The 23471-nt window shown below is 37.5% G+C and overlaps 1 non-coding gene across 1 annotated transcript; it reads right to left on the bottom strand.

Moving 5' to 3' along the window:
* Positions 1-20466: 20466 nt before the first annotated feature.
* On the bottom strand, positions 20467-20539 carry TRNAF-GAA (transfer RNA phenylalanine (anticodon GAA)). The gene has a single exon. It is a non-coding gene; the product is annotated as a tRNA-Phe (tRNA).
* Positions 20540-23471: the final 2932 nt, after the last annotated feature.

Raw genomic sequence — 23471 nt, 5'->3', positions numbered from 1 at the left:
ATGGACAAGATAAAATAATTCAATATCAACATTAATGTACAAGATGTTGAAGATTGGAATCTTGAAGCCAAAGACTTAGAATAGGATAATGATCACAATAGGACTTGGTCTTTTTTTTCATGGTTGGGGGAGAAATGAATTCAGTTCAACAACTCTATTGTGGAGAGTTTTTTTTTTTTTTTTTTTTTTTTTTGGTTGGGTTACATCAGCTGGATTAACAAAACCCAAAGCTTAAAACACTAATGGAAATGAACATTTTCATTAGCTTGAAGGAGATGCTCTATGCCTAGGGGAGCCTCCTAAAAGAACTGTGAAGGGCTTTCAGTTGAAGTAGGCCTCTTTGCAATCCAATCGGCCACTGAGTTTGATTCTCTTGGCATGTAGAGAATCTGTAAGTTCCCTATCGTATTCACTTCTTCATTTGGTTAACAGTGAATAATAGATTATTGAATAATCATCACAATATGAGAATAAAACTAATGGAGCATGATTATTGTAGCTACATTTTTGTAGGTTCGAATAAGGCATACCCATGCAAGCAATCATGGAAGACAAAGCAAGGTAATGCCTATGCACGCAATCATGGAAGACAAAACAAGGTAATGCACTGATAACTTCTTATGCATCTGGAAATGGATCTTTGAAAGAGGTTAGCAAATGTTCATCTGTTATACCAGGTTTAATAAGTTGTGTGGAACTTATTACAAGACCAAGATTGATGGACCACGGGGGATTGGAGCATTTCTCATGATTTTCTTTTCTCAATGGTTTTCTTTTTAATTCTCTCATTTCCTCTTCTTTTATTTCTATTGCACTTTACTTCAAATCCCAGCATAAAAAATAAAAAGATTTTTATTTTCTCTTTCTATGGATACATTTCGAACTAGTAATTTTTCTTGCCTTTTCTCGTGTTTGGCTTTGTATTCAAAGTTATAGTTGGGTTTGGTGAGTATGGTTCTTCCTTTACCTTGCTACGTTCCATTAATTTATTAATTTGATTTTTCTTTTTGCCAAAACTAATTAATCCAGTTAAGGCAATATTAATTTGTTCCTGCCCTAGGATTTTTTTTCTTCTCTTGTAATGTTACTGAATAAGCTTTGAGTTTGGTTGTCTGTGTTGGGCCTTTGACCAGATGTCTTTGACTGTTTTCGTTGTAATAAGTCACTTCAATGGGCCCAAAAGACATGGGTAAAGGCTAGATATGTGGGATTACTTAAGTTTTTTTGTTAGGCTGTATAGGATTCTGTGAGTGAACGATTGATTTAGGCTTGCTGTTCTGAGTTTGTTTTTAAGTCTTCTATACAACTTTGTAAGAGGGTCCAAGTCCAACTTTGTAGCCGAAATTGATTTGTGAGGTTTTGACTTGTGCCCTTACTTTATTCTGTAAGATTGAGATCTTCTCTGAGAAGCATTGTTATGTTGGTGAATGATAGTTATGGCTGATGTAATTTCAGTTTAGTTCCAGATGAGAATTAAGCTTGCTCCATATCCTTCTTTTTTCATATATCATTTCAAGTCACTGTTTTTAGGCTTCCTCTTCTCTCTTTATGGTTAGATTGTTAAGACTCCACTGCTGCTTTAGTTATTATGGTTTGCTGTTGTTCATGTCTTTCTGAAGTTTTGCTACAGTTTTGAGTTTACAGATCCAAAATTACTCAACTCTGCCTTATCCCAACTTTTGGGTTCAGCTACATGGATCCTTTTTCTCCATTAGGCCGTTTCCATACATGTTTCATTTGTAGGTCCAGCCCACCAACGCCCAGAACAAGTGAGTTGGTTCCTGGTTCCTCTGCCACTCCTCCAAATGAGTCATTAAATTTTATAGAAAAGTATCAGACCTCCCCCTGAGTTACCCTATAATATTAATGCTGGCCCCCTGAGTTACCCAATTTATCAGTCAGACCCCCTATCACAACCCTGTTAGTCTCAGTTGATTTTTATTTATCCATTTTAAGTATTATGCCCACATCCTAAGTTTCTAGACACTATCCATGATCCATATCTCCCAAAGGTTGTGAGAATTTATGATTGGGAGAGAAGTCACAGATAGTAGAGAGAGACAAAGAAACGAGTCGAGCATAGGGTTCTCGTTCAAGGTTATTATTGTCCTTTTGAAATATAACTTGCTTACATCATCACTTAACTGTGATTTCCTAATGGCAGGGGGGGTCTGTGGTATATTTTCACCTATAGGGATTTGATTGATAAATTGTATAATGTAGGGAGTGGCATTAATTTTAGGCTCAGGAGGCGGTGCTGAAAATTTCCCTAAATTTAGTTATGAAATTTGGCTAGGTGAAACCCTGTTAGCCTATTCTTCAAAGAGTGAGCATAATCTTGTGCTTCTTAATCTTAATTACTAGTTTCCCACTTAATGGATAACAATTAGCCCGATAGGGAATTGCTTCTCATCTTGAATGGAGGTCTGATGTAGATGACAATTCCATCCCAAAACCCCAGCAAGGTTGTGGGATTTGACTGCTTTGAGAGGTGGCCTGGTGTGATGATATATAGCAGGCTTTTCTTGATTCTATGGAACATCTGCTAAGGCAGGCCTGGCTCCAACAGAAGCATGCATAAATAAGTGTTCAAACAGAAATTTAAATTACTTGTAGGTTTTGCTGCTTCCGTTATTGTTGTGGGGTTAACCACAGGTCTTCCTTCTATTGGACCTGGAGTTGGTGTAAAGCTTACCTGCTGGAACTTTGCTGGAATATTTTATTAGAATCTGTATTATTTGTGTCTTAAAATCTTGTATTGGTTCAAAGATTGACCCGTATCGACATACTTTGGTGGTGACTTGGATGGATTCTTTTCTGAGTGCTCGATGTTATGATATGACCCTGACCATGGATCAACTTGATTGCCTGTTTGGTTTATTATTTACATGCCTTACCATCTTCATGTAAGAAACTATTAAGATTTGGTGTTTTTAACTTAGGGTTTTGTGTGAGAGCCTGTAATGCCATATTTTGAGTGTTCTCATGAGATCTCCATTGTAATGCCTGTAATGCCTTACCATTTTCATTTTTGTTTTTTTTCGAGAGACAAAATGTCTGTGTTGTACTATTGCAATACTATCTCAAAGCTTGGTTTCTTTTGTAGTGGTCAACCACCACTAAGAAGAGAGATTGATGACACTGAGAAAAAGTGCAATGGGATTCCCTTGAAGTTCTGTCATGTAGATCAAGGGCATGTCGTTTACTTTTCCTTCATCAAAGTGGACCTTCCAGTCCTACCCTGATGATCTTCTTCAGGTGGAATTTTATTCAGTATACATTAAAATTGGTGGCAGGAAAAAAAAAGTCCATTATACAATCAGCATGGTCTCAGTGATGCAGATCAAACCTGTTCAAGGGTTCCAATAAAAACCAGGTCAGAAATATGATATTGATTAAGTAGGATATTAGTATATTTGATTTATCTTGTAATGTTTTATTGAGGTTAGTTCCATTCCATTGTAGATTTAGATTGGGTTGGCTAATTAGTATACAATGTCTTTTTTTTTTTCGGCTGCTCCAACCACCGACCCCGTGGGGAAGAACTTCACTTATGTCAAGAATTTGATTTGGAACATTGTGACATTCAATGATCATATTTCATCATACTCTATTTTTTGGATTCCTCTAATAATTGCTGAATTTTTCATGGGCATATCATTTGTATACAATTTAATTTTAAGAATCATATCTAAGAGTCTTTTGCTTCGGCATCTACTGAACTTCGAATAACTAATTCCCAAGGTTTAAGAAGTGAAAAGTGATGTGAACCAGAGATTCAAGAAAGTTTACTTGAGGAAGATTTATTTCTAGATTTCATATTCCCATTTGTAATAGAATTAATAGAAGAAAGATAGATTGAATAGTAATCTGGATTTATACTTTTGGGATTTTTTTAAAGAAGATGATTTTATTTTTAGACTAAACACGTGTCATAAATTTAAAAATATGGTTTGAATTATTTTTTCTCTCCATATGGGTGGAGGATCTGGACTCGCTTACTCTTTCTCCAAACAGAAAAGATGATCCCGTGAGATCTTGTTGAATTCTTTTTCGTAGACTTTAAGGGAGGCTCACCAATCCATTGAGAAAGAACATATGAAAATTTAAAAAAAAAAAATGAACTCATTGTTACCAACTTCATTAGCTATGCCTTGCCCTCTCAACTCTGAGTCTAGATCTTCTATTCACATGGAGAGAAAATATATCAACTTATATTATTGGATTCATGATATGTGTTTCAATGTAAAAACAAATTCTTATTTTAAGTGAAGAAGAGAGAAGATTTGAATTCACACTTTTGGAATTTTTCTAAAGAAGATGACTTTGTTTTTAGACTAGACACGTGTCATAAATCTAAATATATGTAGAATTTTTTTTCTTCATATGGGTGGCGGATCTAGACTTGCTCACTCTTTCTCCAAATTGAAAAGATGATCTTGTGAGATGTTGTTGAATTCTTTTGCATAGACTTTAAGGGAGGCTCGCTGATCCATTGGCAAAATATCCCTCTCTATAGCTTCTTTATCGAGCTCAAGTGCAACTATCTAACACTCACACGCTTACTATGGATGGCTGAACAACCAGTCCCTTTGGATGGGGGCACAAGATATCTAATTATACAACAAAAGATCTAATCGGTAGATGTTTAATGGGACAAATATACTAACATAATACAACTATTTATAAAAAGAACATAAACACTAATTAGACAAATGTGTCCCTATTCCTTTTAACTATCACCTTTTTTTTATATATTTTCTTTTACATCACCCATAAATATGAAAGAGGACTAGAAAAGAGGACAATGCCTATATTAATAATGAAACAAGTTTTACAATCACTGATTGAAAAAGAAAAATTGAATATAGCACAAAGATTATGCCCTAAAGTATCAATATTAGTCTGGACTCAAATAAATAAAGGAGAAGTTAACATATGCCGACTCATCTGTCATTTCTTTTAATCTTGCAAATTGTAAGTTCTTGATGCTGTTGCATAGACAATAAAAGCAAGTGGTAAGAATATAAAAAATAAGATTTTATAAATAAACTGATCATTAATACATAAATATTTCATTTACCTGTCTTAACTTATACTCGTACATTATCCAAGAAGTGTTCTTTGCAGTTTTGTAATTTTGATTAGAATTGCTGTGAACGTTTTATAAGCAAATTGTGTTTTGTAGCCAATCACCCTCTTTTGGTTGTCCTTTATATCCACGTCTGAAGTGTTCGTCCGCCAAAATCCATTTCCAACTCGACGCTCTATCCTGCTACACTTTTCCGATAATTTTTTGGGATGCACGAAAAAGTATAGAGATTTCTTGGGATGAGTACCTTGGTTAATGGTTTCAGCACCTAATCAAATAAAACCCGAATGATTAAGTTAATAATTGAATTGCATCCCGTAAATAAAAAATAAAAATAAAAGCGTAAACAGTGGCGAGTAATAGTAGAAGAAAATAGTAATTAGTACCAGGCAGTAACCATGGTTCCATGGCATAGACATCAAAATCCCTAACTGCATCAGATGGGAGCATTCTGCCACTCAATCTACGAGCCAGATAACACAGGAGCAGTTGTTGGTCAGATGGTCGGAATCGAAACCCACATGGCAATCCCATCTCTCCTTCAAATATGATTGGCAGCGTTGTGGATACTGATGGTTCAGTTGTAACTACCTCCATGTTGCAATGGTTTTCTGAAGGAGAAAGCGTTGTATGGTTGCTGATCATCGGAGAAGAAATAATGTTTGCTGATCCTTCTTCGTTGAACAGACCCATCTCTTCTTCTTCTTCTTCTTCTTCTTCTTCTGGTTGAGTTTCCATTATTGGGTGTTCAAGTTCAGTAGGAGTACTACTCATGACTCTTCCATTATTACAATCATCTCCTTCGTTTGGACAACTGATCACGGCCGAATCGATTTCCTCAAGGCTAATACCAGAATCATAATCTGAAAGATAGAGCGTATTAATGTTGCTGTTCATTGGAGAAGATGCATCAGTAAGGCACCCACCGTTGAGTGGAAGTGGATCCATCTCTTCTTGTACGTGGGGCTGGCTAAAACTTCTTGTGAGATCAATGGTAACTTCTTGATTTCTGGTGCTCATTGGAGAAGTCTTCATACTATATCCTCTTCTGTTCACTGAATCTAAAACCAGGAATCTTCTTGTTTCGCTGAAAGTAAGAAAGAAAAAAAAAAAAGAATCAAGGGAAACAAAAAGTGTTCTCAGGATAACCTTGCTGCTGCTGCAGTGCCTCAAGGAAACGTTGCTGGAGACTGGTTACTAAGAAGAGCTGAATCACCCAGAGGAGTTGAAACCAAGAGCCACGATCAATGATACGAGAGATAATCGAATGAGAATTTCAAACATATTTATAGGATGAGACGAGGAAAACAATCCTAATACGAAACTGATTTGAAGTCTTAATTGTGTTTTCTGGTTTCTCTTACGACTTTTTCGTAGACTCCGACTCAGACTCTCATTCAATAGGAAAGTACAAAAGGCAAATTCATAAAAACAAGGGCAAATTTATAAATTCATATCCCGATTTTTCCTGATTTATAGTTTTTAGTTTTATTTGGATATTCTTGGTATTTTTCTCCTCCTATGCATTAATAAAACTAAAAAAATACCTGAGGAGTGGCTGAGTTGGCAAAAGACTAATGATTCCACATAAGAGGTCAGAGTTCGAATCCCCTCAAAGCTAGGGGCGAAGCCCCGCCTATATTAATTATATAAAAGCTTCCCTAAGGATGTGGTTGTGGTGCGTGCAAGCTTAGATGATAAAAAAAAAAAAACACTAAAAACTAAATTCTTTAATTTTCAAAATTAGATGATTATATCACAATTCTAAATGTCCAATAAAGTGTGAAGGATGGGTATAATAAAAATAAAAAAGAGCAAAGGTAACAAACAACCCAATCAAAAATAATTACATTCTTGGTAAAAAATTATATTTCAAGTATGGTCGGTTCAAAATGGTCAGACCAATTAGCTCTATTTGGCCTGATTATTTAAATTGATATTCTAGATACAAGGCCTAAGCTATATCCTTTCTCACCACTTCTCTTAAGGTTATCTTAGGTTTGCATATGCCCCTAGTTCCTTCAATTTGGTCTTCACCCAATTATTATCAATATTATTGGAAAATAATTTTTTTAAAGGAACTAGAGGGCAACTAAAACCAAGACGACACTAGGATGCTTTTGACCTCAAGAAAAGCCAGTAACTCGACGCGTTGAGTACTTGGCTTTAATACGCTTTTGTGTTATATAATTTAAGTGCATAATTTGATTTTTGGATTTTTTTTTTGGAGGATGGGGGTGGGGGGTTGGTTGATGTGAAATTTCCATTCATGTTGAAAAAAATCATGGAAATGTTTTGGTTTTAGAGTTGAAAACTTAGATTTAAGATCATGAATTCATAAAAATGTGAAAAGAAACTAACCTCTTTTCTTTAATCTTTAAGGCAATATGGAAATATCATTATAGTTTAAAAACAATGGAAAGTAAGATTTAACTTCTTCTTTTTTTTTTGGTCCAACAACTACTAATATTATATTAACATATCCTAGGTAATAAACCTGGAAGAAATATTGTTTACACAAGTAAAGCGAGGTGGGACCAACCACCAAACCTAGAAAGATCAAATTTCCAACTGAAATTTGTAAATTGGATGCTCTCCAAAGTCTCCATCTACAAGGATGTGGGAATCTAAAGAAGTTACCAGAAAAATGGGATCACATGATCTCGTTGACAGAACTGACATTAGGTTCTCATAAGAGTGTAATAGATCTCCCAAGTGAAATTTGTCAGTTGAATTCTCTAAGAAAACTTGTTATACAGAATTGCTCCAGCCGCCCAAGTGAAAATTTTCAATCGACTTCTCTCAATAGTCTCACTTCAACGTCATTCCCAAGTTTGACAAACCTAATTATTGGCACCAGCTACTATTCAAGTTTGACTAGAATTACTACCCACGGTTGTTGTTCACTTCGTTACATCTCAGCTCTTCCCTCGAGTCTAATTATCTTGTCTGTGGCGTTTTGCCCGTCATTAGTAAGAATATCAACTACATGCTTGAGAGACTTAAGAGAATTATTCCTTCAAGGTTGCAAAAGCCTCGAAGAAATTGAAAGTGTTGACAAGAAGATGGACTCCCTAGAGCTCTTGGACCTTCATGATTGTGGCTCATTGAAAATTTTACCAAAACTGGAGGCGAAGGGGTCAAAAAATCTTAGATTGATTTATTTGATAAATAATCAGTCCATATCTAAATTTGATGGCAAGGGTATGGACTCTCTGGAGGATTTGGAAATTTGGAAGTTCCAATCACTAAGAAAGATTCTAAATCTGAAAGATTCAAAGAGGCTGTTAGTGCCTAAAATCCAAGAATCCCCGGAGTTATCAAAGATTGAGGGTCTCGAGGAATGCAAATCCTTGAAAACATTAAGGATTAACGACGCCAGATCATTTAAAACGTTACCAGATATCTCAACCCTGGGCAAGCTGACGTGTTTAAAAATCAGTACCTGTTGCTTCTCAATGGAAAGATTACCTGATCTTTCAAACTTGAAAGAGTTGAGGGAACTGTACATTGGAAAGTGTGAGGACTTGGACAAGCTTCAAATGCAATCGAAACCAAAACTTGAGAATTATTGGGAGAACTTAATCCAGATTCTAGGCCTTGACAGATTGGTGTCCTTGCGAAGATTGGGAATAACAGATTGCGTGGCCATTCAAAGATTACTAGATCTGTCAAATTTAAACAATTTGAGTCATCTACACATTATGCGCTGCAAGAACCTAATGAGATCCACGGTATTGACAAGTTGGAAATCTTAGAGGATTTGAATATTAGTGGCTGTGAATCCTTGGAAAGATTGTCTGCTTTGTTAAACTTGAGAAACTTGAAAACTTTCACAATTCGAGGCTGTAAGAATTTGACCCAAATTTCTGGTGTTGACATGTGGGAAATGTTAGAGGAATTGAATATTAGTGGCTGAGAATCCTTGGAAAGATTGCCTCATCTGTCAAACTTGAGGAACTTGAAAGTTCTCAAGATTCAAGGAATCAAGAATCTTACCCAGATTCTGAAAGAATGCAAAGAAAACTCTGTTTTTGATAAGTAGGTTGCTTACCTTTGATGGGTAAGTCTTATGTATTTATAAATAAACATGGCTGTTGTACAAGATTCGTTTACAATATTCAAATTTGAATTCAAAATTAAAAACTTGAATTCAAATTTAAAAACTTAAATTCAAAAATTGAATTCAAAAACTTGAATTCAAAAATCAAATTCAAACCATAACAGATCCGTTATGGTCTTTCATCCCCCCTCAAACTCTGCATTGGCAGGTGCAAGAGTTTGTCTCTATGCTTGAAGAAAGCTTGTGATGTTAAGCCCTTAGTAAACACATCTGCAATTTGATCATCTGACCGAACAAAGTGCACTTTTATGGTGTTGTTCTGAACCAAGTCTCGGACAAAATGGTAGTCCACTTCTATATGTTTTGTGCGAGCATGTAGCACTGGATTTGCAGCCATTTGTGTTGCAGACACATTATCACAATAAATGTCCATTCCTCTTGGAAGTTGTACTTGCAAATCACGTAGAACATAAGAAAGCCATAGTAACTCGAGATCTTTGTGATGACAAAGGGGATTTGTACTCGGCTTCCGTACTTGATCTAGATACTCGTAGGTTGTTTCTTGGAAGACCATGATAACAAATTATCCCCAAGAAAAGTGCAAAACCCACTAGTTGATCGGCGTGTGTCTGGACATCCTGCCCAATCTGCATCAGTGTAAGCAGCTATAAAAGAAAGTTGGGTTGGTTTCAAGAGAACACCAGCACCAATAGTGTGCTTGACATAACGTAAAATACGTTTTGCTGCTTGTAGATGATCTTCTGTGGGAGATTGCATGAACTGACACACATGATTGACTGCATAGGAGATATCTGGTCTAGTGATCGTCAAATATTGTAAGGCTCCTACTAATTGTCTGTATGGTGTTGGATCAGGTAGAGGATAACCTGTTGTTGATGATAACTTAGTTCCAACTGCAATTGGGGTTGTGCATGGCTTTGAAGTCTCCATTCCTGTAGACTTTAATAAATCAATGGAGTATTTACTTTGAGTGAGTAAAACACCATCTGAACTTCGATTAGCCTCAATTCCCAAGAAGTAATGCAAGTGTCCCAAATCTGTCATTGCAAATTCTTTGCTCAGGCTTTGAATAACCTCTTGAATTGCAGCTTCATTGGCTCCTATCAATATTATATCATCTACATATAACAACAATACTATCATTGTACCTCGGGTTTTGCGTATAAACATGGAAGAATCTACGACGCTTTGCTTGAAACCTTCTCCTTGTAGGTATGTTTTGAATCTGTGAAACCAAGCTCGTGGAGCTTGTTTGAGACCATAAATTGCTTTTCGTTGATGACAAATATGTGTTGATTTAGATGTGGAAACAAACCCCTGTGGTTGTTCCATGTAAACATCTTCTGCTAAGTTGCCATTCAAGAAAGCATTTTTCACATCAAGTTGATGTATTGGCCATGACTTTGAGAGTGCAATGGTTAACACTGTCCGAATGGTGGCTGGCTTTACAACTGGACTAAATGTTTCATGAAAGTCCACTCCTGCCTGCTGGTTGAACCCCTTGGCAACTAATCGTGCCTTATATCTCTCAATGGAACCATCACTTTTTGTCTTGATCCTGTACACCCACTTACAGCCTACAATATTCATACCCTTGGAATAAGGCACCAAGTTCCAAGTCTGATTGTCTATTAAGGCTTTGTATTCTTTTTGCATTGCATCAATCCACTTTGGGTCTTTTGAGGCTAATTTGTAGGTTTTAGGTTCAGTTGGGATGTTAGAGATGGTGGTAAGAAAGGTTTGAGGTATTGGGTGTCTAATAGTGAGTAAAGAGAGAGGGGTTTTTGGTTTGGCGGAATTTGTTTTACTCCTAGTAATCATAGGATGAGATGGTTGGGGCTGTGGTTGGTCTATTGTTGGTGGGGATTGATTAACATCTTGGGTTGGATTTGCCATTGATATGGCTGGTGATGATGTTGTAGGGGTTGTTTGTGATGGTTGGTTGTTTGAAATAGGTGAAGAAGAATGAGAAGTGAGTGCAGGCACATTTGGTGGGGTGTGTGGGATGAAAACAGGTAGAGAAATAAGTTCAACTGGTGGTTTGTTTGATGATTGGTGTGATGGGGGATTTGAAAAGGGAAATTCCTTTTCTTCAAAAATAATATGTCTGGATAAATATACCTTGCCAGTGTCCTTATCTAAGCATCTATAACCCTTGTGATAGAGACTGTAACCAAGAAAGACACAAGCCTTGGACTTTGGCGATAATTTGTTTTCTCTGTAGGGTGTCAAGTTGGGGTAACAAAGGCAGCCAAAAACTCTCAATGAACAATAATCTGGTTTGAAGCCAAACAGTGCTTCATGAGGAGATTTTCCCTGCAATACTGGTGTAGGTAACCGGTTTATTAAATAGACAAAGAAGTAAAGGCTTCTAACCAATATTCTTTGGGCATGTGAGCTTGGAATAGAAGGGATAAACCCATCTCTGTAATGTGTCTGTGTTTTCTTTCTGAAACTCCATTTTGTTCTGGAGTATGAGGACATGAAATCCTGGATACAATGCCACATTCATCAAGATAGGTTTTGAAAGCTCCCTTTGTTAACTCTAAGGCTCCATCACTTTGAAAAAATTTAATAGAAGTAGAAAGCAAGTTTTCAGCCATATTTTTAAAATGCTTGAAACAATAAATTGCATCAGATTTAAATCGCAAATGATAGAACCAAGTAAATCGACTGAAATCATCAACAAAAATAATATATGAATTGAATCCACTAATTGACAAAGTTTTAGTGGGATCCCACAAATCACAATGAATAAGCTGTAATGGTCGAGTAGTTCTACTAACTGAAATAGAAAAGGGTAATTTGTGATGTTTGCCAAGTTGGCAAGCGTCACAAATTTTATTGGATCTAAGTTTGTCAAAAGAATTAAATAAGACACTATTTCTCAAATGAGTAAGTACTGCAGAATAAGGATGACAAAGCCGGTGATGCCAAATATCAGAAGGAGCTTTATTTCCATAAAGAGCCAAAGGAGGCACAGCATTAGCCGAGAAGGAATACAGTTTATCTTTGACTGGACCCTTCTGTAGAGTGATGCCTGACTCCAAATCCTTAATACAGAAACCCCATGGAAAAAATTCAACAGAACAATTATTGTCAGATGTAAGTTGAGAAATGGAAATTAAATTCTTTGACAATTGGGGAACGATGAATATGTCATTAAGAGATAAATGATTTGAATTTGTTTTCAAAGTTGAGGAGCCTATATGAGTTATAGGGAGTTTCTTACCATCACCAACTGAAACCTGGTCTTTTCCTTTGTAAGTGGCAGATTGCTGTAGCATGACTGGATCAAATGACATATGATTGGTAGCACCTGAATCCGGTATCCACTGTGCATCATTCTGTGGTGTAATGTGTTGGGTATATTGGGTACCATGTAAGCTAGCATAAGGAATGTGAGGTGGTGGATTAGTATTATTTCGGTTCTGGGCATAACGGAAATAGCATCTATTGGCCAAATGGCCTCGCTTAGCACATATTTGACATTTGAAGGAATTAGTATTAAAGGTGTTTTGGTTTGGTCGGTTATAAGAAATTTGAGATCTTGGATAGCCATTTGATGAATATCGGAAGTCAGATCTAGGTGGGTTTCGGTTGTTGGGTGGATAGGAATTAATACTATTATTAGGCCGATTAAATTTAAGCTGATCTGTAACAAGTAATGCAGTAGGGGAATGGGAATCAGTTAAGATTGATTGAGTGTTCCCATAGCCACGGCGTAACCGTTGCTCATGAGTAAGGAGTTTGGCTCTTAGGTCGGTAAAGGTAATGGGTGGGGTAATATTCTCCACAGTGATGATGAAAGTGAGATAATTCGAACCAAGACCATTTAATGTATATGCTACCAAGTCAGAGTCATTTACCTTGTCATTGATTGCCGCTAAGGAATCAACGATGGACTTAATTTTGTGAAGATAGTTTGTAATCGTGCTCGTTCCTTTATTGACCATCTGCAATTCACTGCGAAGATAAGTCCTTCGAGCAGTGGACTGTTGTTGGAAAAGTTGTGCAAGAGAATCCTATACATCTTTCGCTGTTTGAAGGCCAATAATATGAGAAGAAAGAGACGGTGTGAGAGTGGCATTGATGCATGCTCGAACAAAATGATCATTCTTTCTCCAGGTTTGAAATGCTGGATTCGGCGTTTGAGTTCCTCCAGTAGTGATAGTTTGATTTGCCATCGATCCAGTACCATCAAGATGATCCATAAGATCACAGGTAATAAAAATGGATTCTAATTGTTCTCTCTACATGAGATAATTTTCTCCATCAAGCTTGACAGAAACAAGGTTGGAGAGATTGGTAATGGGGAATCGGAGAAGAAATAATGTTTGCTGATCCTTCTTCGTTGAACAGACCCATCTCTTCTTCTTCTTCTTCTTCTGGTTGAGTTTCCATTATTGGGTGTTCAAGTTCAGTAAGAGTACTACTCATGACTCTTCCATTACTACAATCATCTCCTTCGTTTGGACAACTGATCACGGCCGAATCGATTTCCTCAAGGCTAATACCAGAATCATAATCTGAAAGATAGAGCGTATTAATGTTGCTGTTCATTGGAGAAGATGCATCAGTAAGGCACCCACCGTTGAGTGGAAGTGGATCCATCTCTTCTTGTACGTGGGGCTGGCTAAAACTTCTTGTGAGATCAATGGTAACTTCTTGATTTCTGGTGCCCATTGGAGAAGTCTTCATACTATATCCTCTTCTGTTCACTGAATCTAAAACCAGAAATCTTCTTGTTTCGCTGAAAGTAAGAAAGAAAAAAAAAAAAGAATCAAGGGAAACAAAAAGTGTTCTCAGGATAACCTTGCTGCTGCTGCAGTGCCTCAAGGAAACGTTGCTGGAGACTGGTTACTAAGAAGAGCTGAATCACCCAGAGGAGTTGAAACCAAGAGCCACGATCAATGATTCGAGAGATAATGGAATGAGAATTTCAAACATATTTATAGGATGAGACGAGGAAAACAATCCTAATACGAAACTGATTTGAAGTCTTAATTGTGTTTTCTGGTTTCTCTTACGACTTTTTCGTAGACTCCGACTCCGACTCTCATTCAATAGGAAAGTACAAAAGGCAAATTCATAAAAACAAGGGCAAATTTATAAATTCATATCCCGATTTTTCCTGATTTATAGTTTTTAGTTTTATTCGGATATTCTTGGTATTTTTCTCCTCCTATGCATTAATAAAACTAAAAAAATACCTGAGGAGTGGCTGAGTTGGCAAAAGACTAATGATTCCACATAAGAGGTCAGAGTTCGAATCCCCTCAAAGCTAGGGGCGAAGCCCCGCCTATATTAATTATATAAAAGCTTCCCTAAGGATGTGATCGTGGTGCGTGCAAGCTGGCTCGGATGAACCTTAGATAAAAAGAAAAGAAAAAAAAAAAACTAAAAACTAAATTCTTTAATTTCAAAATTAGATGATTATATCATAATTCTAAATGTCCAATAAAGTGTGAAGGATGGATATAATAAAAAAAAAAAAAAAAAAAAAAGAGCAAAGGTAACAAACAACCCAATCAAAAATAATTACATTCTTGGTAAAAATTATACTTCAAGTATGATCAGTTCAAAATGGTCAGACCAATTAGCTCTATTTGGCCTGATTATTTAAATTGATATTCTATGATGTTGATTCCCAAAGTCATAGATTCAAGATACTTCACCCGATTATTATCAATACAATGACAACAATAAGTATTTTCCCAACTAAATGGGGTTGTTTACATGGATTCTTGAACTCCAATCAATTTTGTTTGAGGTCATGCTAGATACAAGGCCTAAGCTATATCCTTTTTCACCACTTCTCTTAAGGTTATCTTAGGTTTGTATGCCCCTAGTTCCTTCAATTTGGTCTTCACCCAATCATTATTGGAAAATAATTTTTTTAAAGGAACTTGAATCAAACTTTTAATTATATTTGTCAATAGACTCAATACCACAAGAAAGGCAATAGAGGGCAACTAAAACCAAGACGACACTAGGATGCTTTTGACCCCAAGAAAAGCCAGTAACTCGACGCGTTGACTATTTGGCTTTAATACGCTTTTGTGTTATATAATTTAAGTGCATAATTTTATTTTTGGATTTTTTTTTTTGGAGGATGGGGGTGGGGGGTTGGTTGACGTGAAATTTCCTTTCTTGTTGAAAAAAATCATGGAAATGTTTTGGTTTTAGAGTTGAAAACTTAGATTTAAGATCATGAATTCATAAAAATGTGAAAAGAAACTAACCTCTTTTCTTTAATCTTTAAGGCAATATGGAAATATCCTTATAGTTTAAAAACAATGGAAAGTAAGATTTAACTTCTTTTTTTTTTTTTGCCCAACAACTACTAATATTATATTAACATATCCTAGGTAATAAACCTGGAAGAAATATTGTTTACACAAATAAAGCGAGGTGGGACCAACCACCAAACCTAGAAAGATCAAATTTCCAACTGAAATTTGTAAATTGGATGCTCTCCAAAGTCTCCATCTACAAGGATGTGGGAATCTAAAGAAGTTACCAAAAAAATGGGATCACATGATCTCGTTGACAGAACTGACATTAGGTTCTCATAAGAGTGTAATAGATCTCCCAAGTGAAATTTGTCAGTTGAATTCTCTAAGAAAACTTGTTATACAGAATTGCTCCAGCCGCCCAAGTGAAATTCTTCAATCGACTTCTCTCAATAGTCTCACTTCAACGTCATGCCCAAGTTTGACAAACCTGATTATTGGCACCAGCTACTATTCAAGTTTGACCAGAATTACTATCCACGGTTGTTGTTCACTTCGTTACATCTCAGCTCTTCCCTCGAGTTTGATTATCTTGTCTGTGGCGTTTTTCCCGTCATTAGTAAGAATATCAACTACATGCTTGAGAGACTTAAGAGAATTATTCCTTCAAGGTTGCAAAAGCCTCGAAGAAATTGAAAGTGTTGACAAGAAGATGGACTCCCTAGAGTTCTTGGACCTTCATGATTGTGGCTCATTGAAAATTTTACCAAAACTGGAGGCGAAGGGGTCAAAAAATCTTAGATTGATTTATTTGATAAATAATCAGTCCATATCTAAATTTGATGGCAAGGGTATGGACTCTCTGGAGGATTTGGAAATTTGGAAGTTCCAATCACTAAGAAAGATTCTAAATCTGAAAGATTCAAAGAGGCTGTTAGTGCCTAAAATCCAAGAATCCCCGGAGTTATCAAAGATTGAGGGTCTCGAGGAATGCAAATCCTTGAAAACATTAAGGATTAACGACGCCAGATCATTTAAAACGTTACCGGATATCTCAACCCTGGGCAAGCTGACGTGTTTAAAAATCAGTACCTGTTGCTTCTCAATGGAAAGATTACCTGATCTTTCAAACTTGAAAGAGTTGAGGGAACTGTACATTGGAAAGTTTAAGGACTTGGACAAGCTTCAAATGCAATCGAAACCAAAACTTGAGAATTATTGGGAGAACTTAATCCAGATTCCAGGCCTTTACAGATTGGTGTCCTTGCGAAGATTGGGAATAACAGATTGCGTGGCCATTCAGAGATTACTAGATCTGTCAAATTTAAACAATTTGAGTCATCTACACATTATGCGCTGCAAGAACCTAATGGAGATCCACGGTATTGACAAGTTGGAAATCTTAGAGGATTTGAATATTAGTGGCTGTGAATCCTTGGAAAGATTGCCTTCTCTGTTAAACTTGAGAAACTTGAAAACTTTCACAATTCAAGGCTGTAAGAATTTGACCCAAATTTCTGGTGTTGACATGTGGGAAAATTTAGAGGAATTGAATATTAGTGGCTGGAAATCCTTGGAAAGATTGCCTCATCTGTCAAACTTGAGGAACTTGAAAGTTCTCAAGATTCAAGGAATTAAGAATCTTACCCAGATTCCTGGTGTTAACCTGTTGGAAATCTTAGAGGAATTGAATATTAGTGGGTGTGAATCCTTGGAAAGATTGCCTAATCTCTCAAACTTGAGAAACTTGAGGTTTCTAACTATTCAAGACTGAGAGAATCTGACCCAGATTCCTGGTGTTGCCAGGTTGGAACTCTTAGAGAAGTTTCATGTTAGTGGCTCCAAGTGGTTGGAAAGATTACCTGAACTACCAACAAACCTGAGCAATCTAAAGATCAAAGGCTTCAAGAATCTAACTGAGGTTGATGCTGTTGAAAAACTAGAGTTCTTAAGGGTTTTCAATATTATTGGGTTGGAGTCAATGGAAAGATTACCGGATCTGTCAAACTTCAAAAACCTATGGAAGCTACGGATTGAAGGTTGTAAGATTCTAATTGAGATTCAGGATGTTAGCACATTGAAAGGCTTACAATATTTGTGTGTAAGTGGGTGCGACCCCTACATTCAACAAAACTGAAATTCTGAAACTGTACCACATCTCATTAATCCACCCTATCCACCTTTTTCAAAACTCAAAACCTCTCAACATATCAAACAAAAAAAACCCCAGACAAAGTATCATAAGCTTTTTTAACATCAATATTTAAACCCAATCTTCCACCTCTGACAACAGCATGCAATAAATTCATTAATTCAGAGGCAATAGAAATATTTTTCAGAAATTATTCGACCTTAATTCTTTTAATATCAACCTCGACAGCAGTCTACTCAGCCCCGAAGCCATCCCCTCTAAGGGCACCTTACAAAAAGAAAAATTCCCCATACAGATGGGACGATAATTCCTCCAAAGATACAACGTTTCCTAGCTTCAGAATCAAAGTAACAAAATTGTTGTTCACCCCCTTTGGACTTCTACCTTTTCAAAAAAAGATCTTCACCTCTGCCAAAAAGTCTTGCTGAACTATATCCTAACACTCTCTATAAAATGTTCTCAAGAAGCCGTCAGGTCTTGGGGTGCTCTGGATCTAACTTCCACACCATCCTACGAACTTCTTCCTTTGACATTATAGCCTCAAGTGCATGGCCCTCCTCCATAGAACACCTGGAATCTCCTTCAACATGTCTTAGTGTTTAGTATAAACATCAGCCTTATGAAAATTCTCAAAAAAGTGTTTTACAGCTCCTTATCATCTGTCCCTGACATCAATGATACTTATTCCTTCTTCACAGCTCTAATTAGATTTATAGGACTCTGAATTTTAGTAGACAGATGAAAAGACTTTGAATTTCTATCTCCTTCTTTAAGCCACATTACCTTTGCCTTTTTTTGTAACAATGATTCTTGCATTTCTACAGCACTGAGAAGTTCTGCTTTCACCTTTAACTCTTGATGGAAAAGCTCAAGAATTATTAAAGCAAAAGGGAATGTTTAAAGGCCTCTCACCATGCTCTGAAATCATCAAGAAGGACTAGATCAGATGCTTGTATAGGAAGATACAACTGTGTTGTGTCACCAAATCGATTCAACTGCCTTTATTGCAGAAGCTTCTATCAAGGACTGCTTGAACATTCCCTTGGCATAAAAGATTTGACTATCTACATAGGATGCCAACTCCAACAGCGCACGCAAATCCACCACCATAGCCTGAAAGTTTGTTGCAAGCAAAGCCTAGATTAAATCTTCCCAGACCCTTTTGTTCTATGGATCTAAGTGTTGCATTCAAATTTCCTATTACCATCCACAGTAAAGACGACACAAGCAATACCACCAAGTCCAACCATAGTTGCTGTCGTTCAGCACTAAAGTAGCTTCCATGGACCATTGAGTGATCACAAGTACCTCGCTTCCATTCAGCGTCCACCAAAAATGCTGTTCAAAAAACTAAACCACCACTGGCTTAGGTATGTATCTCTTTCAGGATACCCACAAATATTTCGGCTCTCTATTACATCTATTATAATACACAAACTGTGCATTTAAACACATCCACTTTAGGTTCTGCAATACAAAAAACATCTGGTTGATGAGCCTTTAACAAATGCTTTAACACTCTCCTACCAGGCAACTTCCCGACACCTGTAGTGTTGCACAAGAAAACTGTCATTAAAAAAGAATCATTGTGTGCAAGTGTAACTTGCCACGCATTGACCTGATAAGGTAGTTGATTCCTTCGACATCATTTTCAAGTCAACCTTTAGTACCTCCTCCAACCTTTTTTGTATTTTCGGCTAAGCCTATGAACCGTGGCCAAAAATGAGTTTTTTTTAGTGCGATGTTGAGTTAATTGATGAAATCTGTTCTCTAAATCGCTACTTTACCAGGTTTGCAAAGTGAACTATGTAGCTGACTTCTTGGAAGGGATGCTTGACGTTCCTAGAGAGTTGGTCTGGGATCCCGAGTCACTCCCTGTTGTGCTATCTGAGATTGCTCATGACGGTGATGATGTCTCAAGCAAAATATATTATAGAATGTAAATTGTTCTATTTCCTTTTTTTCATTAATACAAGCTAACTTTACCAAAAGAAAAAAGTACACAATAAATAGAAGAACAAATCCAGCCGACAAGGTAATTTAATTGAATGAATTGTGTGAGACGATATTTATTTGTAAACCGGTATTATCAAATCTGCATGTTATTAATAATCAGATGGATTCAAATTTTCCTAAATTAAAGTAACACCAATTCAGAAGCGGACTTTCTTTTTGGATCAAAGCAAGAATATATATTATAGTAATTTTAAATAAATAATGCACAATAGAGCTTTGCACATGAAAAAATCTTTTCCCCTCAACTTCGTCATGAACATAACCGTGAAGAGTCTTAGGCAAGTATTATGAATCAAAATTCAACTCCAACTGCGTCATGAACATAACCGTGAAGAGTCTCAGGCAAGTACTATGAATCAAAATTCAACTCCTACTCGTCATGAACATAACCACTAAGGGTCTCAGGCAAGCACTACGAATCAAAATTCAACTCCTACTCCATGTCCACAAGCCCGACAAGAAAATTAGTGCAATGATGGTCTCCCTCACCTGATGCATGGAGAAACAAGCAACGAATCACGCTGCAAGCTTTGAGATATCCTCCAAAACTGCTAAAGCTTACCAAGGAGGACATAATACTCCCGTTGATCATCCGAACTAAAGCTAGAGTCCGAGCAAATATGAACTTGAGGACGTAGACTCCCCATGATCATTTGAACTGAAAGCAGGAATGTTCGAACCAAATATGAACTTGATAGATCCCACATCTTATGGCAAGAAGCTCGCACATTACGATATTCAAATATGATGAACCCCAAGCAACTGCAAAAATCACTTTTCACTCTTCCCAAGCAAGTGATCATGGGCTAGTATCGGCATTTAGAAAAGGGCTGATTTGAAAAAAAGGTAGTGAGGGTCTTCCAAAACAGCAAAAGAGCAAACATAATGCGGTGAGCGTGGATCGAACACGCGACCTTCAGATCTTCAGTCTGACGCTCTCCCAACTGAGCTATCCCCGAAACATACTATTCTACCACTAGACTAGTGGCACTTTGTGATTTTAGAATTGGATTTTATATTTGATGTACCCATAATCATTATATACCTTGTACCAAAAAAATCATATTTCCTTAGATTTAATCTCGTTTTTTTCATCCCACAAAGGGGAAAGAGAAGTAAAGGAAGGTAATATATATTGAAGACTCGTCTACTAACAGGGAAGTGTGTTCTGTTTGACTTTGAATTTCTCTGTTATAAACCAAAAAAATAAAATATATGACACAAATAGAACCGAGTCTACACCCACCTACCCATCCCAAAACCAGCTCTATTTGATCAGGGATGCCTCATGAATGCCTGGAAAAAGGGGAAAAAAGGTTAAAAAAAATATCAAGCGAGCTTGATCATTCGATTTTGTTTATAGAAACCACTAACTGTTCGCTGAATTGCATCCAGATGGATGATAAGCAGAAATATTGAATGTTAATTGTTGTTAGGTAAGAGAAGAAAGACGTGCTGATGCTTATTGTAGAGTTGAAAATGGTAGCAAATAGAAAAAGAAACCAAGTTCTTGGAACAAGTGTGACTTGATTTTTCCAAAAATGCTGCAATAAATAAAGTATTTGAATTGAGATAAGGTCCAACTTGCAAGCTTGACTAAACAATGAAACCTCTTCACAGAGGAGAACTACTATATAAGGTTGTGATGCACCTTCCAATTTCACCTCAAAAGGTTGTAGATCAAAGCAATCTTCTTATATTTCAGGTGGGGGTTGGAGGTTGTATTGCCAAAGATGAAGGGGCAACGGGCTTCTCTAGTACATGCTCTGGCATTTTTCTTGATGGCAGCCAATGTGACCGCTGTTAATCAATATTTCGCCCGCTCAAAAGTTAATATTGGAGACAGCAAGAAGTACCCAGCTGAAAAGGATCACAGTGATCGACCACCGGAGGGGGATTCACCGCGTCCATGGGAGCACAAATCACCTCCATGTGACACATCACCAACTCCAAAACCTCCTCAGTACTATAAGTCACCGCCCCCACCATTACCTTCCTTGCCTCCTCCTTATGTCTACAAATCACCACCTCCACCGTCTCCTTCCCCACCTCCTCCTTACGTCTACAAGCCACCACCTCCACCATCTCCTTCCCCTCCTCCTCCCTACATCTACAAGTCACCGTCCCCACCATCTCCTTCCCCTCCTCCTTACATCTACAAGTCACCACCTCCACCATCTCCTTCCCCACCTCCTCCTTACATCTACAAGTCACCACCTCCACCATCTCCTTCCCCACCTCCTCCTTATGTCTACAAGTCACCACCTCCACCAGCACCTTCCCCACCTCCTCCATACATCTACAAGTCCCCACCTCCCCCATCACCCTCCCCACCTCCTCCTTCCATATACAACTCACCACCTCCACCATCTCCTTCCCCACCTCCTCCTTTTGCAAACAAGTCGCCTCCTCCACCATCTCCTTCTCCACCATCTCCTTACATCTACAAGTCACCATCTCTCTCCCCACCGCCTCCCCCTACCAACAAGTCTCCACCTCCACCATCACCTTCCCCACCTCCTTCTTATCTCTACAAGTCCCCACTGCCACCATCCGCTTCCCCTCCTCCACCATCACCTACTCCACCTCCTCCTTACGCCTACAACTCCCCACCCCAGCCATCTCCTTTTCCACCTCCTCTTTACCTCTACAAGTCACCACGCCCTCCATTTTCTTCACCTCCTAATTACCACTAAAGTTCTCCACCGCCACCTTGATCACCATCCTCCCTTCTTTCATAATATTTAAAGTACCCACGGCCGCCTTCTTAGCACATTCACCAGCGTGCTACTTTTAGTCTTGCTCACCCTGATCACTTCAATGTTCATTTGTATCACTATTGATTACCATCCTCCATCACCTTTCTTGTCTTTTACTTAATGCTAATTGCCACTTCACCATGCATCCTGCTTATGGCCTCATAAGTCTCTACCATTTGAAAAGGTTTCATTCATTCTCCTACAAGTCTCCTTCCCTATCCCAAATTCTAGTAGATGAGTCAAGAGCTTGCTCAAGTCACTTTTACAATCTATAAACATGCATAAGTGGATTCAATAACAAATCTACCTGGCAATTAGCAAATTGAAATTGATGTATTTGTTTGTATTGCTTTACTATATAAGCATCAGGTATTTTTCAGCAACTTTCATACTTCTCAGTCAAATTAACTGTGTTATAGCAACTATTCTTTTAAGAAACGAAAATCTTCTTGTCTCCATTTGAATTCATAATTGCACTGTCACTTTATTATCTTCACTTACCTCATGGAAGAATGATGCAACAAATCCAACCATAGGCCAAATATCTGTATGGATGTGATCTAAATAAGCAACATATGAATTTCATTCTCTAATTCAAACATTTCCTCTTTTGTGCAATGTCATATGTTGGGGTTGCATAAGGTTAGATCACATCAAGCTTTTTAAAACCCTAACCATGACCTTGAAAACGGGTAGGCTAGGCTGGCCGGGTTGGACAGGGCCATATTAGACACGTAAGCTTGACTCTGACTCTAACCACAAAACAATAAGGCAATGCATTTTTGTATTCTTGCTACCGAGAACTTACACCCCTACCATATATGCGCTCTAATCAAGATTGGCATCCCCCACCCCCAAATCCCAACTACACTGTTGTTTTAGGAACCTTAGAAATGGAAGAATGGTAGACGCATCCCGTTCTAATTCCCCCATCATCACACTAGATCACTAAGTTTCAACCTCTGAAGATTCCAACCTTGCTGCCAACCAAGTTATCTGCTACCACATTTCTTTCCTTGTGACAATGAGAAATCTTTCATTTTATGTTGTCCAAGAACACAAGAAGCCCTCTCCCTCACTCCAATACCCACGAAGGTATATTTCATTGCTGAATAAGCACCAATACAACCAA

Source organism: Hakea prostrata, chromosome 10, assembly GCF_041222555.1.
Source record: "Hakea prostrata isolate BN-2017 chromosome 10, UWA_Hpros_2, whole genome shotgun sequence".
Taxonomy (NCBI): Eukaryota; Viridiplantae; Streptophyta; class Magnoliopsida; order Proteales; family Proteaceae; genus Hakea; species Hakea prostrata.
The sequence above is the reverse complement of the archived record's forward strand: the minus strand, read 5'-3'. Positions and strand labels throughout refer to the sequence as shown.